General features: G+C 37.9%; 1 long non-coding RNA gene across 1 annotated transcript in view; it reads left to right on the forward strand.

Moving 5' to 3' along the window:
• The first annotated feature begins 5,317 nt into the window (after window positions 1–5,317).
• LOC135983899 (uncharacterized) overlaps window positions 5,318–19,986 on the forward strand; it is a 38,118-nt gene continuing 23,449 nt past the window's right edge. Inside the window, exons 1-2 of the long non-coding RNA XR_010601725.1 lie at window positions 5,318–5,675; window positions 16,174–16,341. This is a non-coding gene — a long non-coding RNA (uncharacterized LOC135983899). The remainder of the gene's footprint in view (window positions 5,676–16,173; window positions 16,342–19,986) is intronic.

Here is a 19,986-nt window from a genome sequence, read left to right on the forward strand (position 1 = left end):
ACATGCTATCCACACCTTGGATCAAAAGACAATATAGATGGCAAGCTGCCACTCAGTGCTAGAAGAACTTGAAACATTTTGAAAAGGTTACAATAAATCCCCACACATTTACATTATCTCTGGATTTCATAGTACTTCTTATACTATGTGTAAACTCTACAGTTGAGTTTCTCAAGGCTAAATAAGGGAGTTAGCCATACAGTTAGCCATACAGGAGTTTGGTGGCTAAATCCCCAGTTGACTTTGAAAGTGTCTATCTATACCTGTCTATCATATTTGGTATTTGTATAGTACCAATGTATATATCAAGGAACAATATAAACTTTGTGTATGGATCTATAATATTTCCTGATCTTCTTCTTCTTCAGCAAACATATATGCTGCTGTATTTGGTCTCCCCGGCTATATAATTCATAAAAAAGTTTTCTGAAATACCTGCTGTGGACTAATCTGTCTACCATTCTGCCTTTGTTGTGATTGTTTTCCCCAACATAACTTTCCTTAGTCTCATCCATCTTGCTTCTCCTTATCTATTCTGTCTCCCTGGAGAGAGCTCTACTTTTTAAGATGCATCTGAGCCCAGCCATGCACTTCTAAATCTCAAGTTAGGCGTCCTCTAGTCCATAATATCTCCAGAATGGAAAATGCATACAGTAAAAAGAAGTACCGGTAAGTAAGAAGTTGACAGAGTGTGAACTCAAGCATAAGATGCTGGACAGGAGCAGTTTCTGGTTCAATAGTTTTCAGCTTAAAAAGTTAGAGCCACATTCGGGTGGACAATGCATTTTAGGGCTTGCCTAGTCAGTCAGGAAATTTAAGATGAATCAGCTAAAGGTCTGAAGTTAATGTATGTGTGTATGTTAAAGCACATTAAACTGCTACGTGGACATTCTCATTCAGAAGTAAAGTGGTCTTAGTTCACTGTAGCTTAATCCCCCTTGAAGGAGAACCAAACTAAAGCCACTTCACTTCTAAATGAGTGGCACATGATGATTTCATGTGCTTTAACTTATTCACATTAACTTCATATCTTTGGTTGAGTCATCTGAGTGTTCCCATGTAGACCGACATTTAAGTATGTACTGTAAAGAGGGATAAGGTTAGAGCTGCTCTTTAACTGGCTAGGTGTTAGGTGGAGAGTCCCACTTTATCAAAATTAATCCAAACTTTTGAAAAGGTCATATTAGAAACCCAGGATTTTGGGTGGGTTTGGAGTGAATACTTGTTCTGAAAACCTACATCCAAGCAGAGTTCAGCTAGGGTTAAGTTGAAGCTGTTCTGCAATTGTAGCTGCCAGTTGACTATTAGAACCCACATGATGAGAGGAGGAGGAATTCTTTATGGAAAAGAAGTGTGTTGTTTTTGTTTTGATTCAGGGTAGAGAGGGTGCAAAACAATTTTAATGAGTATTAAATCACTGTGAACGCCTGTGGGATGAAGGAGAGTGGACACCTCACTGCTACTCTTTATGTCTAGTAAGAAGTACAATAAATCTAACTTCCAAAACACGAATATTTCTATCATTTAAGAAAAGTGGTTAAAGTTAGGAGAAGGGGACAGGCTTGCCTATTAATCTTTATTTTGTTGTTCGACTTGATCTATTGTTTCAGTCCATTAGTCAGTTAGTTGATACTAATTATAGAAAAGAAAAACCTATTTCAATCAAAATAAAACTGAAATGTTTTAGTTGGTGGGAGCCCATAGTTGGTACTTGACAATGTGATAGCTGCCAATGCACTGAATGGCTCTTTGCTTTATGGTTACATGCAGCTGGATGGAAAAGTTCTAACTTTGTTCTTCCTTTTATAATAGGCTTAGTTTTGAAAGAGATTTCTTAAGTAGTTTGGGATTTACAGTGGTCCTTCCTCCTTCCCCCAACGCAAGAGCCTTCTTTTTCCATTTTATAAACAGTCATTTTTTGCCCCTGCTTGGTGTCACCACTACCCCATCCATATTTAAAACCTTTTGTGTAATAGGATCAAGAAGGTGGATACTTTTTGCTCTCTCTGAGTTTGTGATTGGGTGCAGGGGACAAGTCTCTCAAAAATTGATGCTGCTGTTCCTTCCTGCTGCTTTCATATTTTTTTCCTTAATAGGTAGATTTAAGTATGGCTGTTAATATGATCAGAGCTTGACCTCCACAGCCAAGTTCACTGAAACATTTGCTGAGGTATGGGAACCTGTGCTAATTTATGCTTTCAGCTGGAAGTCAGCCAGTGAATAATGACTTCTGCTAAAGATTGCTTTGAGATGTTTGATTTTCAGACTAAAACTCAAAGGGTGCAAACATGGGAGAATAATACCTAGAAATAAGTTTCAGCTGAGTGTTTACTAAAAAGAAAAAAATTCTTCATATAAAAACTGAATTAGAATTAATATTGATAACCTATTATATTTACTATGGTAGTGTCTAGAGGCTCAAACCAACACTGAAGCCCCATTGTGTATTTACACATAACAAGGCAATCCCTGACTTCCAAAAAATTACAATCTAAATAGGCAATACTCAAAAACAAAGGGCAGGTGAAGGCAGCAGATGTAAAATGAATCATCCCCAAGGTCAATAACCAAACTAGGATTAGAATTCCGTTTGCCTGACCCCCAGACCGGAGCCTTTTTCACTTGGCCACACTGTCTCTCTGAGTGTCTTCATGTGAACATTTATATAAGTGAATTTTGTTTGCTCAACAGTTTGAAATAAAAGTATCCTCAACACTGTTGCAAATGTGTGTCATATGAGTATGCCAGTTTAAAGTCCCCCCACTGCCTTATTTGCAAGCTTGGGAATCAGTCAGTGAGCAGAAATAATACCATGTAACTATCCACACAGCAACTACAAACGTCCTAGAAATCAGTGGAGGTAAACAGCTCATCAGAATTGCTATACTGGTTCAGTATAATGGTCCATCTAGCCCAGAATTCTGTCTCCAACAGTGGCCAATGACAGAGGCTTCAGAGGGAATGAACAGTACAGGGCAAATATTGAGTGCTCCATCCTCTGTTCTCCTCTCCCAGCTTCTGGCAGTTAGAGGCTAAGGACACCCAGAGCAAGAGATTGCATCCCTGACAATCTTGACTAATAGCCATTGATAGACTTATCCTCCATGAACTTATCTAATTACTTTTTTAATCAGTTATAGCTTTGGCCTTCACAACATGCCCTGGCAACAAGTTCCAGAGGTGGACTGTACATTGTGTGAAGTAGCACTTCCTTTTGTTTATTTTAAACCTTCTGCCTATTAATTTCACTGGGTGACCCCTGGTTCTTGTGTCATGGGAAGGGGTAAATAATGCTTAACTATTCATTTTCTATACACCATTCATGATTTTATATACCTCTAGCATATCCCCCTTATTAGTCTCTTTTCTAATATGAACAATCCCAGTCTTTTTACTTTTTCCTCATATGGAAACTGTTCCATACCCCAATCATTTTTGTTGCCCTTCTCTACAAATTTTCCAATTTTTTGTGATGGGGTGACCAAAACTGCATGCAGTATTCAAAGGGTGGTTTACAATTGATTCATATAATGACATTATGAGATTTTCTGTCTTATTATCTATTCCTTTCATAATGGTTCCTAACATTCTGTTATCTTTTTTGATTGCTGCTGCAAATTGAGCAGGTGTTTTCATAGAAATACCTACAATGACTCCAAGATCTTTCTTGAGTGGTAACAGCTAATTTATATCCCATCATTTTGTATGTCTGGTTGGGATTATGTTTTCCAATGTGCATTATTTTGCCTTTATCAACACTGAATTTCATCTTTCATTATGTTGCCCAGTCCACCAGTTTTGTGAGACCCCTTTGTAATGCTTCACAGTCAGCACTGGACTTAATTATCTTGAGTAATTTTGTATTGTTTGCAAATTTTGCCACTTTCACCCTCTTTTCAGATAATTTCTGAATATGTCGAACAACACTGGTCCCCAAAAAGATCCCTGGGGGACACTGCTATTTACCATTCTCTATTCTGAAAACGATGTATTTATTCCTATCTTTTGTATCCTATCTTTTAACCAGGTACTGATCCATGAAAGGACCTTACCTTTTATCCCATGACTGCTTACTTTGCTTAAAAGCCTTGGGTGAGAGACCTTGTCCACATGCTTGTTGATCCTCTCAAAGAATTCTAAAAGATTGGTGAGGCATGATTTCCCTTTACAAAAACTGTGCTGACTTTTCCCCAACAAATCATGTTCATCTATATGTCTGATAAGTCTGGTCTTTACTATAATTTCAACCAATTTACCTATACTGAAGTTAGGCTTACTGGCCTGTAATTGCCAGGATTGCCTCTAAATTGGTGTCACATTAGCTATCCTCAGTCATCTGATATAGAGGCTGATTTAAGCTACATGTTACATATCACTGTTAGTAGTTTCGCAATTTCATATTTGAGTATTTTCAGAATTCTTGGGTGGATACCATCTGGTCCTGGTGTCTTATTACTGTTTAATTTATCAATTCATTCCAAAACCTCCTGTATTGACATATCAATCTAGGGCAGTTCCTCAGATTTGTGACTAAAAAGAATCTCCCTCACATCCTTTGACTGAAATATGTGCACACAACCCATGCATAGATATATTGTGAATAACAACACATTTGTAAAATCAAAGTCTATTTCTGGATGATTCTGCAACAGAAAAAAAAAGATAATTTTACAATTTAACCGTAATTTGTTAGCTGAAAGAGGATGGAAGGTAGGCAGAACCAGAACCTTTCTGACTATCTGTTTCCTAGTTATGGGTCAAAATCCAGGGTTGCTTTTCATTATGCAAAGCCTCTTTGACCAGGTTTTGTTTAATCAGCTGAAAGATCGGGGTAAACCTCCAAAATCCTGGCTGAAGAAGGGTTTGGTAATGCTGCCAGTTTCTGTGTATGTTATTGAAGCAAGTTTGGCTTTTGTTTGTAATATTTAATACTAAATTAGTGATTTTACTGTGAGTGGTGATTTTCTTGAAAATCTTAAAAATATTCTTTCAGACATGTAAATTCATTCATAGTATTTCAAAAATTAAACTACTTTCAGGTCACTGTGGTGCCAATAATAGCTTTGCTGTAAGATATTGTGAATAATTCATAAACATAAGAATAACATTCTGACATTTACCTAATCTAACCTAAAAGATTAGAATCCAGTGGGAAACTTGATAATATGCATTAGCTGTTTGCTCCAGAACAGATTCTAAGAGACCCTGTATGGGGAGCAAAGGAACTTCTCCTTTGAGTCATCCTGATGTCAGGTGCTTGAACCCTATATAAGGTTGTAAGGTAATTACAGCTGAGTTATAGTGGCAGGTGCTTCTAGTTAACTTCAACCAGGTTATAAAAACAGTTGGAGCCCTTTGTGGGAAAAACTGAGTGCATGAGACTAAATAAAAGCTAATAGAAACATGTAATAAAAGCTATAGAAACATTCAAGCTTGAGGAGAAAGTCAACACTTATGTCAAATTGCTACCATACCAGCCAACAGTTTTGAACACTGGCTTGCAGAGTCCTGGCTGATGCCCTAAGTCTGTTTGTATATGTCCAGGAGACCTGTGCTTATAACACTGCACTCCCACTCCAAGCCTGTGCAGTTTTATCCCAGCTATTGGGACTCTGTGCAGACTGAGGTCAATTAGTCTTTCTGTTTCTTCCTCCTCAGAGATTGGCAGAGTGGAGGTAAGTTTGAACTATATCTAATTTGTATATCATTTATTCAGAGTAAGGTAAAACTGGACCTGATTTCACTGTTTCCCTCATTATAAATGGGCTTTATGGGATGTAGACAGATTTCTCCCTTTCTGCATTATCTAAGCCTTAATGATTACCTAACTTGTTATGTTTTAGTGTTTGAATGAATAAATAAATCAATAATGTTGCACTGTTAATAAATTGTCTGATGTTCCTATGCATTATAATGGGCTATTTCCCCTCCCCCCCCCATTTTAGTACTCTGATTCTCCTTATGAAGTGTTTAACTGTCTCCATGGTTCTTACCCCTTACATAGCAGAACACATACTGTGTCTTCCTCTGCATGTCTAAGTGCAGAATGCTTTATTTTCATTTATGTGCCTTCATGTATTGTTAATTACACTAAAAATAACAGCTCAGTTTCATAATAGCCCCACTGTGTAAGACATAATTTCACTTAAGCCTCCATTCATAATGGAACGACTAAAAATTCTAAGGAAAAATAAAAAAACAAACAAACCCTTTTTCTAGTACTAGTTTTTATTTGGAATTTGTCTGGCATTTTTTTTGTTTGTTTTTGTTTTATCCAACTATAATGATCCATGCAGAGGGCTGCAGGCCTTGGCTCCAGGGAAGGCCGACCTATTTAGCAGGAAGATTGGGTAACCCAAGGAAGCCATTTTTGAAGTAGATTGAGGTCGCTGAGATCTGCAGGGATATGAGAGCTCAAACTAATAAGCTATCACCGTATCTGTGACACTTGCCTCCTGATTGTTTTGTTTTAATTCCAGCAAAAGCAGAACAAAGTCCCCCAAGAGCGTCTGTAGTTGACCTGCTGGATTTATGGTCCCAAGTAGCTGAACATTTCAAACTACTTTAATACACATTACTGACAGGATGGCTGCAGGAGAAAAAACTAAAACTTGTGAAGACTAAGGGGAAAGGAAATATGCAAAGATAAAACATTAGTAGGATATTTTGACTTGAAATAACTTGTTGCAACCTACCCAAATCTATCCAATGGAAGTAATTGGTCTGTACAGCAGACAGCTGCTGCTTTCATGCTCCTGTGGCTGTGACATTTCTGTTACAAATGTCCAATCAAAATGATCTTGGAATCCACCATATTTACTCTGAATAATAATTCGGATTTTTAACGTTTCTCTATTATATTGTCGATTCTGTTGTCTTCTTTGAATCTGAAGACAAACCAACAAATGAAAACTCTGAAGTCTTTCAGATTTTTTTAAGTGAAACAAATACTTTGATTAAGACAACATTTCTTCCTCCTCTACCCTGCCACCTGTAATTATGCACATTATTGTTTTTTTGTAGTCAAGGAATGCAGTATTGCCACTTTTAAATTATTTAATTAAATTATCTTAAATTTCTATTACATTTTTAAAAAGATTAATTCCTGATTCCTCATCATGTCAGTTAGTGAAAAACATACACAAATTGTATGGAACAGAGTTGCACAACACTTGACTGCTTCTTCACCAACCCCCCCCCAAAAAAAACATTATTCGTAATACAAAACTATCCTGTTAGAAAAATTGCTGCATTTAAATCAGTATAATGGTTTCTTTTTCAGAGTGAGTATAAAGAAATGTTGGCGCGAACAAGAATAAAAATCCTTCAGTTTCCTCTACCTCTCTTTCATGTGGCAGAATAGTGCATGAAAAAATCATCATGACAATTGTACTAATCTCACACTCTTTATTATGTGAAGTTTAGAAGAGTGTAATGTAGAAGCTGGAAGTCACCACAAAGGACTTTTCCTGGTGGGTTAACTCTGCATGGCTATATGTAGTAAAACTACATTTATGAGAATGTGAAGTGGACGTGCAAGGGCCCTTGCTGTTTCTAAGCAAGTAGCTAGCAACAGAGGGTCCTGTGGCACCTTTGAGACTAACAGAAGTACTGGGAGCATAAGCTTTCGTGGGTAAGAACCTCACTTCTTCAGATGCAAGTAATGGAAATCTCCAGAGGCAGGTATATATCAGTGTGGAGATAACGAGGTTAGTTCAATCAGGGAGGGTGAGGTGCTCTGCTAGCAGTTGAGGTGTGAACACCAAGGGAGGAGAAACTGTTTCTGTAGTTGGATAGCCATTCACAGTCTTTGTTTAATCCTGATCTGATGGTGTCAAGCAAGTAGCTGTTATTACATGTAGTTATACATACCAATAACTTGTGAAGTTCAATTAACTTAGGGAGTCTGCATGCTTAAAGTACTTCTGGCTCATTTGATGTTATATAGGCCCATTTTCCACAATAATTTTTTTGTGGCAAGAGTGAAGGGCAAAGATTAGTGGACCTGTCTAACCTTCCAGGAACAGGTACTAACTAGTTTATACTGAGTACAGTATATTTACAACAAACAGTAAATATTATTGGTGAATTCACTCAACTAACTCAGAATACATCTTCATATCTGACTTTTTCAATATAGCATTTATAGAGTTCAATGAACATAATGGAAGAAGGGTTAAAAAGATTGTATTTATTTAATCACCAAGTGTCTACTTGTGAATTTTAGCATGTCTTTTTTTTCTTTTAAAATATAGTAGTTTACACATTTTTTTCTGACATTTCTGTTACATTGTAAAAAAGGGGGACTCTGCCTACCGCCTACAACTGCATGTCTGATTTCATTTTTTTCAGTCTACATGATCATAAAATAATGGATATTAGAGATGGAAAAGGGCTAGTAGATCATCTTGTCAGTTTTTCTGCCAATGTAGGATGGTTCCTTATAATACTGTCCAGTTTTAAATGCCTCAGTATGGGGGCTTCATGCTACTTATCTTTGGAGGCTATTCTACAATTTAATAGACCTCACAACGACCCTAAATGTATCCTCACTCAATGTAATCCAAGTTCTTTTTGTTGCACCTCTTTGGAAAAGCCTTAACACTTTTCTTCCTTATTGGTCCCTTTTTTAATACTTATAATAATCACCTTACTCCTCTTCCTTATTTGTTGTTCATCACATCTATATGTGTTTAGTTCTCTTAATCTTTCTTTAAACAATCCCCCTTATTTTGTGTTCTCTTCAACTAATTTCTTACAAGTTGTTTAGATCTTTATAGAAGTGTAGCCTAGCAATATTGTGCTAGATGTGGTTTCTCCACTGACACCTAGAAAAGCACTATAGCGATTCTTTTATATAAGCCCTGTGCTAAGTTTAGATATATTCTGTTTTTGCTGTCATTGAAAACACTTTCTATTTTTTTGGTATCTCTCTGTATATTGTAATTTGAAATAAAAAGAAAAATATCTACAAACTTTCAATAGACCCAGCATCTTAATGTGAAGGGTGTTGGTTGTGCTGTTCTCCACAGGTAAGTGGGAGTGGCAGGGTTTGGGGGGGTGCTTGGGATAGTGATCTGAGCAAAGATCTGTGTATATACAATTAGGGCTAAATTCAAAAAGGGGACTTAGGTGATGCAATGCTGAGATGGGAGCTGCCTAAGATAGCAGGAGTGAAATGCAGAAGAAAAGGGAGGGACTTAGGGCCCAGATCCACAAAGATACTTAAATGATGAACTCTCAGTGATCTGTACTTTAGGCCCCTGACAGAGTGGAGGGAGATGCCTCTTTCCACTAGTGATTCTCAACTGTGAATCGGGTCTTTGAGTTAGTCACCTAAGCCAGCTTCAGCCCTTCCTTGAACACCCCCGCCCCCCAAAAAAGTGAGGGGGCGCGGGGGGACCTCCATCCCATTGTAGCAAAGAGTCAGGACACACCTGAAATATGGGAAACCTGTGCCCAAACCCCTGTTCTGTCTAATTTGGAGGAGGGACTTTTACCCAGCTTTCCCATATTGCAGGTGAGTACTCTAACCACCCGGCTATTGGTCATTCTGAGCTGGGTGTCTTTCAGTCTTGCCTGCTAAAGCAGCTCCACTTTTTATAAATAATTAAATATTCATTGGGCCAGAGAAAAAGTGAGAGAGCAGGAGATTAACTGTGTAGCCTGGTGGTCATGTCCCTCACCTAGCATGAGGAAAAACCTGATTCTAGTCACTGTTGCAAATCAAACAGAGTGGGGATTTTAACTTGGGTCTCCCACATCCCAGATGTGTGACTAAATTCTGGGATGCTCACATGCCAGCCAGCCCCCAGTATTTTCAGCCACTATCTTTTGTGGAGGTTAGGCATGCTCAGAGCACACCTTCCAAATCAGGCCCTATTAGTGAGATAGGTGGTGGAATCCTGCCATGCCATAGGCATAAGCTAGGGCTCCAAGCAGCTCATTAGCTATGGGACTTAGGCTACTTTGGGAACATTTAGGCACTTGTGGGAATTTAGGCAAGTACAGGGTTAGGTGGCATCTGAGTCGTGGTTTTGTGCCTCTCAGTGGCACCTAAGTTTTGGATTTAGGCTTGTGAAGAGGCAGTTAGATACCTAAGCCCCACTTGTGAATGTAGCCCCTGGTCCTCTTATAGAACAACACAGTGATTAATTCCTATTTTAATTTTTTCGCCGTGACTACTCCAAGTCTTTTCTCTATGATTTTCCCAAATCCCCTCTCACCAGACTCTGGAACAGGTCATTACCTGGTGGAACTTGTCAGAGCTACAATAAGTTGGAGCTATGACAATTTCTGAGGTTCTGCCTCGTTTCACACAGAAGGCTGGTACTAGCCTTCTCACCAATACTGAGAAGTGTAACAACATCACCAGTCTGACAAGCCTTTACTGGTTTGCTGTAAACTTCAGTATCCAGTTCAAAATAAATTCTCCTTGTTTTAAAAATTTCTCTGCCGACTTAATGAACCTTGTCACAGTATCCTCTCAACATTCATTACTCTTTCTCAACTAATGTCAACCTTATTTTTGTCCCTTGTTCAATCTTGTTGTTTTTGATCAAATATCTGTCTCCTTTGAGACTTCCATCATCTGGAATAACCTTATTTTATCTGCCCTTTATCATTGCTTTTCAAATTTCACCTACAGACACAACTGCTCTCCCTCTGCCCTATTTCTTTTTTTCTCTCCTCCTCTAATACATTTTAATTTTTGTTATTGATACCGTTTCTATGGATGATGTTATACTAGGTGGTTATATTACATAATCTGGTCATTATAAATTTGGTATTAATATACTATTCACTCCTTGTATATCTATACAGATGAATGGACTTTTATGGCACCATATGTAGCCATGTCAAGTTACACCAGCTGACGATCTGGCCCTTTTTGTGAGTGGAATGCTAGTGGGGGGATCATTGGCTTGTTGCTTTATCCTGACTTATGAATCATCTAAGCTCTTTGTACCAAAATAGCTTCCTTAAAAAGAGTTAAAAAAAATAACAGCAACCCTTAATCTGACTCTTACTGAGTGCTTTGTCCTAAAACATGACATCCTCTCAATCAATCATTTGCATTTATATAGCACCGCTCCTGCAGAAGCCTTAAAATCCTTTACAAATCAGAACAAATTAAGGCATGGCCAACTCAAACAAATGTGTTTAATGTGGATTTAAATTGTGGTAGGGAGTCTGAGAGTACAGGCCCAAGAGGAATAGAATGAGGGGCATAATGAGCAAGCTTTTTTTTTTTTTTTTTTTTTTTTAAACTAAATAACGCTATTCAAATGCTTAGCATAGCTTTTACTAGCTTTACTAGTAATGGTCACTTGGGGCTGAGTCTTGAAAGATGCTAAGTCTTCCTGTATAAACCAGTGTTCTATTTACTGCTACTGTAGCCCAGTGGGCTAACTTGCCTTTATTTTAGTCACTGCTTTGCATTATATTCAGCAGTAATGCAGGAAACCTACAGGCCTGTATCCTGTAACACATTAGCTTCAGCAAGTTAGCATAAAGCTTGAGACCTATGAACTTTGAACAGATAAATGGACCAACGAAAACCCACTAGCTTTCTCATAAGCGATCCTTGGCTGTTGTCTTAAATTACTGCAACCATCATTATTGGCTTTGGAAAATATCTACCGAGATGGGATGGATCGAAGTAATGAGGCTGTTGGACTACTTTTGCTACTAAGTTCAGAGAAGACTTTTTTCCCCATTCTCTCTCTTGTACGTTTACTGTTGAAACCACTTGGGTTATTAAACAATGCCATCCATGCATCTGCAACAACAGTAGTGGATCTTTGTCCAACAATAGAAGCTACATTTGGATCAAACAGAGAGAGAGCCATTGAAAATATACTAGAAGAAGCAAAGACTTCAGTTCAGAAGTTGACTAATGAAGGCACTTATATTGACTCCTTAAGTGAAGAGGACAAGAAGCATTTGTTAAACCAGCTGAAAAAATACACAACTTGATTCTTACAAATCTACAACAGCAACTTTTGAATTCTACTCAACCGTTATGTAGCTTTTACAGATGCTGTCTTATAAAACACCGACAGTTGAGTGGAGAGAGGCACTACCAGCAATGGGGCTGCTTTGTGATCAGGACAGAATAAAGAATTTGAACACAGAGGGCAACATCATACAATGAACGAATTAAGATTTGAGTTCATCGCTAGTGGTTCAACCCAAACTTTGTGCTATGATTCCTGGGATGAAAGAAATAGGAATTCATCTCTTGCTACTCCTAGTCACAACAGCTACAGTTGAGCATTCTTCTTCCTCATTGAATACAATTTTGTGTTCTGAAAGGAGTTGTCTTCTGCCTGATAATGAACATATCATGAAGGACTGGAAGTACCAGACACATGAGAAGCCACCGAAGATGAATGCACTGCATTCAAGAAGCTCATTAATAGAATTGTGAAAAAGAAACCAAGAAGGATATAGAGCTTCATAGTAGGCTTGAGTAGCCAACTTTAATTTGTGTGATGATTTTAAAACATGAGTTAAATCTAATAAAATGATTGTGAAACATTTTTCAGTTTTTACTATGTCATACAGCCCACCTTTGCCCTCATGACCTCAACCCTCATCAGCCATCACTCCCCTATATATTTAACACACACTCCCAATTTCAATTCCTGGGGAAAACACTGCCTGAGTGGTGTCTGCTACATTCCAGGAAGGGCTGCTGGAGTCTGCATGGAATTGCATGTAACTCAGGGACAGTGCCTGAAGTCAAGGAAAGGTAGAATTTTCAGCCCCAGTTGAACATTACAAACACAAGTGGCCCAGGCCCTGGTGGAATCTTGCACATAGATTTTTGCAGTGCTGCTAGTTTCTCATATGTAGGGTAAATTCCTGTCCTGCTTTGAAGTAAAACCTCCTATTGACTTCAATGGGGCCGGGACTTAAGGTGCTTGTACTGAAAGTGAGATTTGTCTCTGAGACGGTTATGAATTGAGTTATCATGTGGATAGTGGAACTAGTCTAAGACAATATTAAAAATATAGAACAATTGTAAAGAGGCTTGCTTTTAGTATAGTACATAAGATTGTCAGTACCTTTTTGCTCTATTTGTAACTGAAAAAGTGGTAAGTGATTTTTTTAAAAATCAAAAGTAATATCCATTTGGAATCAAAATCAGTATATAAAAAGATCTGTTATCAAAATGACATTGCTGTGATGACTTTGAATAGAATAGGTTAATCAAATCACTGCTCTACAAAGTGGTGGGTTACTTTACAATAGACTTATTATTAAAATATTCATGGAAACTGAGAGTTTATTACCACAAATATTGTTTAGTTTTACTTTATTATTTGAAGCTTTATGTTCTTCCACTGTAACAGATTTAAGTTTTAGTAGAGTATGCAATATGTATTTAATATATACACACACACACACACACACACACACACACACACACACACACAGACACAGACACACACATACACTAGACTCTATTGTAAATGTAAAAAAATATTTATCTACAAAGGAACTGCCTTTGACTCTGCTGGGAGGTTAGCATGTGGAAAAATGATAGGCTCAAGTTGGTTGCTGCTTCGTATTGGTATAATTATTTTTGGCCCACGAGTAGATAAATTAATTAAGAAAAATGACTGGAAAACTCTTCCATCCCACCACCCCACATGCTCATCCTAAACTGGTGTTTTTATAGCATTCCATGGGCTTTATTTTTAAGTACAAATATCAGTATTGCCAACTCCAAGAATTCTACAGTCATGACATAGAACCCAAAACAACTATGAGATTGGCCTAAAAATCATGAGGTATATTTTAAATACATAAGAAATCATAAGTCTGTTTTTTTTCTGGCTTTTGAACATTCACTGTGCACCCTGTAATGTGTGTGTGGAGGGAGTGGCAATTACAGGCTGAAAATTCAACCTTAAATGCATATAAAATATGCACACTAATATGGAAGTGCTGGCTCCCTTGTGCGCTTGCTGTCCAGCCTCCCCCTTTCCTATCTCCACCACTGCCCAGAGCACTTCACTGCGCGCCTGTTCACTCTCCAGCAGCCCCTACACCACTCCCTTGTATGTTGTCACAAATGCCCCATCTCCAACTTGCCTAGAAAGAGGGCTGTCCCTGTGTTCCTGCTTCCATTAGCTCCCTCTGCCTGGATTGGAATTGGGGTACTGCTGCTTAGCTCAGGGAGGGGGGTGTTCCTGGTGTGCTCTCTCAAGGAATCTGTCCCACTCTGAGCATGCAGGGTCCTCCGGTACTGCAAGGAGCTGCTATCACTCCAGCAGCTAAAGGGATAAGCCCTGGGGAGGTCATGGGAAACATGCTCTGAAATTACTATGCTTGTGATATCAGGAGTGTTGACAACACTGAAATTTGATGGAACAGTAACATTATTAAAGAGTCATGAATAAAATTTGAAGTCAGTGCTTATGAAAAGTCTATAAGCAGATGTCAAGTATGTTGTTCATACAAACTGGCTAAAGAAACTTGAAATCAAAGTAAATCTGAATGCACTAAAGTGCTCCTTTGTGGGGTTTGAAACATACCACTTAAGGAATCTATAAACTAATGAAATAAATGTTTGAGAGAGAGAAACGTGTTGTCAACATTACTTGATCAGCAGTTGAAAGGATAAATCACAATCATATTTCCATTGGTAGCAGATAGCTACTGGTGAGGATGTCATTACTCTTATTTATGTTTACAGGAATATCCTCATCTGTAATATTTTCTTCTTCCTGTGACTTTGAATCAAAAGATGCATAATGTGCAATTTCTGATGTCCCTAGTCTGATTCCCACAGAAAAGAGAGAACTTTTTATAAAGAGCTGAAGAAACTGTAAGAACTTTAACTGTAGCAGGCACAGGAAGAAGTGGTGGTGCTCCAGTTAACAGGGAATGCCAAATAAATAGCAGAGATGGTATAATATTAGTCCAGTGTTCTCAAAAGCAAACAGCAATAAGCCAAGCCTTTGTTCTTAGAGTACGTGTTCTAAGTGTCTTTAATTTACATTTTGTGATGAGTATTTCCTAGATTCCCTGGAGGGGGAAACTTAGGCAGAGAGCTTAAGCAACTTGTCCAGGTCCATAAAGGAAGTCAGCATCAGAGTCAAAGTTATGACATATTGTCCATGCTGATGTGCAGTTACTTTCCATAGTGATTAACAGACTTACTCATAATTTTGTTATGAATCAACTTGATTATTGCAAAGGCATTTAAGAAAGACCGTTTGATCTGTAGCTATAGTTCCTCTAAAGAAGGTTGAAAATGCATCTTAGATTCTCTGGTTTTTTGATTAACATTTTATGGAATTTTTTTTATTAAATTCAACTGCATAAATATTGAATAACAATATCCAGTATGTCAACTTTCAAAATAGTAACATGCTTGCCTTAGCCATAGGCCAAAAAAGGTACACAGGATAAAACAATCACTTTATTTCATTCAGTATTAAAAATGATGTGGAGTCACACAATGATGCATACTGTGTTACCTAACTACTCAGATATGGTTTGACAAATATAATACTTTATTTGTCCTTGAATACATATTAATTTTCCATATTAACATCAAACAGTTACCAGTAGCCATACACATAGTAAAATTGCTCTACCTCTGCAGATTGTCACCAACAGCAATATCCGCATGAATAATCAGAACAGATCCTTTTTTAATCATCTCCATAATTGGAGATCAAAATTAAGTGGACATTATATCACCCATAGCCACTAATAAACAAACAAACCAGGATGATCACTATGCAAACAAAAATTTAAAAAACGTAACATGCATTCACTAACAGGAGGGAAAAAAATCCCAGAGACTGCACTGCGTCAGTCAAATCCTCCTACACTCTAATTTTCCTTTACCTGTATGTCAGTTTCATGTATAATGAAAACCAAATAATTAAATATGGGATTAAACTGATTCAAATAATCATGTATCCTTATATATTAAGCTTAATGATACTAAATGGTGGTGATTGGTGCTTAATTGGGATGATAATTCCTTTTAATTGGAACACCTTCAGGTGCTTTACTAGTATTTACACCTATTCTCAATCTTGTGTCTGCTCTCCTAATAGCTCTCAGTCCTTCTGTTGCTGTGATACATACAGAGAGCCTAAGAAGTCATGTTAACTTATTTTCTTTCATGATCACCTGCTTCAGGGTTGCTAGATTGCTCTTTCTATGTAATGGCACAAAGTGATCTGTGCCTTCCATGATGGGAATCTAGATGCTGCTCTTGACACTGAAGAAGCAGAAGGACACAGCTTAGGCTTTATCCCAGAACACCTTGGTGGAAGAGCTTACCTGTAACTCTGTGAGCATAACCAAGTAAGTGATCAGCATGTTTCAGCCTTGAGACCAAAGCAACACTACTGTCATGGTGCCCTCTGTAAAATGGAACAGCCTCTTTATGGGGATAAAAGACTATTAAGTATGTTCTAGTGTGAAACTAAAAAAATAAACACAAAAAAAACCATATCAAAAAAGTACTTCTGATCTAGGGGTCATCAAATGAAATTCATAGGCAGCAGGTTTAAAACAAACAAAAGGAAGTACTTCTTCACACAACACACAGTCAACCTGTGGAACTCTTTGCCAGAGAATGTTGTGAAGGCCAAGACTACAACAGGGTTTAAAAAAGAACTAGATAAATTCATGCAGGATAGGTCTATCAATGGCTATTAGCCAAGATGGTTAGGAATGGTGTCCCTAGCCTCTGTTTGCCAGAAGCTGGGAATGAGAGACAGGGAATGGATTACTTGATAATTATCTGTTCTGTTCATTCCCTCTGGGGCACCTGGCATTGGCCACTGTTGAAAAAGCAGATACTGGGCTAGATGGACCTTTGGTCTGACCCAGTATGGCCGTTCTTATGTGGATCAAACAATATTAAAATAAATATATATTTTTCATTAGGACAGACTGGTTTGGTTTCTGTCAAACATACCCATTCCAGTAAATCATAAGGGATGGCAATCCGATTATGCATGCTCATGCACGTGCACACGCACACAAACACAAAAGAGACTAGACTCCGAAAGTAAAAGCAATGAGTCCCAAAGAAACAGCTCTGGTACTTAAAATGGCATAGGTTCAGGGACAAGCTACATTGCTGTATGCAAGCTTTAAAGGGATGTAGAGTATCCAAACAAACCTGCAACAAGTTATTTAACTTGTTGCAACTCACACCTTTAGTTTAACAGATGCAACTTCTGTGTGTGGACAAGCTGTTAAATACTTAACTTCATGCATCCCTGTTTGGATATTGGAAAATGATAAGTAACCCACATGAACATTGTTTTCTAATCCTAATAGCTTGCTATAACTCTGAAAAACCTGTTCAGCTTCCTCCTGAAAGACAAAAATGTCCATCATTAGTGGGTAGCAATTTTGTCTCCTTCTTTATGAATGCCATCTGCCCATGTTTCTCATATTAGCAAATCACTTTGGATTTAGTCATTTGATTGGCTTTTTGTTTTAAACTATTTATTGACTGATTTACTGAAGATGTTTCCAGTGAATTTTACTGGATTACAACCAATCAGTATACTGCAGTTGAGTCCAGTCATTCAGTGTTCATCATAATAGATGTATATTCAGGCAAAATAATGCAGAACCACAGAAATGTAGGGCTGGAAGGGACCTCAAGAGGTCATAGAGTCCAACTCCTTGTATTTAGGCAGAACAAGTATACTTAGACCATCCCTGACAGGTGTTTGTCTAACCTGTTCTTAAAAACTCCAATAACAGGGTTACCACAACTTCCCTTAGAAATATATTCCAATGCTTACCTATACTTATAGTAAGAAAGTTTTTCCTACCACCTTACCTAAATATCCCTCTGCTTCAGATTAAGGCCATTGCTTCTTGTCATATCTTCAGTGGACATGGAGAGCAATTGGTCACCATTCTTTTTATAGCCTCACTTAGCATACTTGAAGACTGCTATCAGGTCCCCCCAATAGTCTTATTTTCTCAAAAGAAAATGTGCCCAGTGTTTTTAACCATTTCTTATAGGGCAGGTTTTCTAAACCCTTTATCATTTTTGTCTCCAATTTGTCCATATTGGTGGTGCCCAGAACTGGACACAGGACTCTAGCTGAGGCCTCAACAGAGCCAAAGAGAGTGGGACAATTGCCTTTTGTGTCTTACATACAACACTTCTCTTAATACACCCCAGAATAATATTAGCACTTTTTTCTTTCCTAACTGTAGTACCTTGCACTTCTCTTTATTGAATTTAATCTTGATTTCAGACCAGTTGTCCAATTTATCAAGGTCACTTTGAATTCTAATCCTGTACTCCAAAGTGCTAGCAACCCCTTCTACCTTGGTGTCATTCTAAAATTTTATATGGACATTCTCCTCTCCACTCCACTATCCAAGTCACTAATGAAAACACTGACTAGTACTGGACCTTCAGGACTCAACTAGATTTCCTCCCAGGCTGACAGTGAACCATTTGAGTACAGTCTTTCAACCAGTTTTGCTCCCATACCCATCTTACAGTAATTTCACCTAGACCACATGTCCCTAGTTTACTTATGAGAATGTCACAGGGGACTGTGTCAGAAGCCTTAATAGAATCAAGATATATCACTTCTACAACTTACCCCATCCACTACACCAGTAACTCTGTCAAAGAAAGGTTTAGTATGATTTGTTCTTGACAAATCTATGTTGGCTATTCCTTATCTTCTTTATGCTGTAGGTGCTTATAAATTGACTGTTTGATAACTTGTTCCTGGATCTTTCCAGCTATTGAAATTAAGATGACCTGTCCTAATTCCCTGGGTCCTTGTTTTTTTTTTTTTTTTTGGTTTTTCCCTTCTCCAGTCCTCTGGGACTTCCTTCTTTGTCCATGAGTTCTCAAAGATACTCACAAGTGCTTCAGAGATTGCTTCATCTAATTCCTTAAGTACCCTATTTCATCAAGCCCTGCCAACTTAACTTATCTAAATATTCTTTAACCTGTTCTTTCTCTATTTTGGCTTGTTTCTTCTGCCTTGTTGTTACTTAACACAAATAACAATGTCTGGTTACAATTTACCTTTTTAGTGAAGAGTGAAGCAAAATATGCATTATACCTCAACTTACTTGGTGTTGTCTGTTACAAGCTCTCCTTCACCACTAACTAGAGGACCTACACTTTCATTCATCTTTCTCTTTCTCCTAATGTATTTAAAGAACCTCTTCTTATTGCCTTGCTTATTTTGTGCCTTAGCCTTTCTGATCTTGTCTCTACATGCTTGTGATGTTGATTTGTACTCCTCCTTAACAATTTGTTCATGTTTCCACCTTTTTGTGGAATTCCTTTTTGATTTTTCAGGTCATTTAAAGAGCTCACAACAGAGCCATATTGTCCTCTTACTATTCTCTTTCCTTTGCATCAGGATAGTGCTGTTGTGCCTTTAATATTTGTTTCCTTGAGAAATGTCCAGCTTTCCTGAACTCCTCTGTCCCTTAAATTTGCTTCCTATGAGACCACACCTACCAGTTCTGAGTTTGTTAAAATCTGCTTTAAAAAAAAAATCCATTGTCCTTATTCTGCTGATCTCACTCCTTCCTTTCCTTATTAATATATCATTTCATGATCACTTTCTCCAAAATTGCCTTCAACCTTCAGATTCTGAATCAATTCCTCCTTGTTGGTCAGAATCAATTCTAAAATGGCTGTACCCCGTTTACTTCCATCTTCTGAAACAAAAGTTGTCACCAACACATTCCAATAACTTATTGGACATCTTGTGTTTTGCTGTGTTAAAGTCCTCCATTACTTCCAGGTATAGTGTTTTGGATATTTCTGTAATTTTTTTCATACCAGTCTTTGAAGTAAAAATAGTCAAATCTTCCCTCCCCTGTGAAAGGGTCTTTTAAGTACTTCTGCAACACAAATGTTTTTAAAGCTATTTCAAGAATGAAGCTACTAGTGCAACACAAGAGGCAAGAAAAATCTTCAGTTTGTGGCATGCG

This window comes from Chrysemys picta, chromosome 1 (assembly GCF_011386835.1).
Source record: "Chrysemys picta bellii isolate R12L10 chromosome 1, ASM1138683v2, whole genome shotgun sequence".
NCBI classification, from domain to species: Eukaryota; Metazoa; Chordata; order Testudines; family Emydidae; genus Chrysemys; species Chrysemys picta.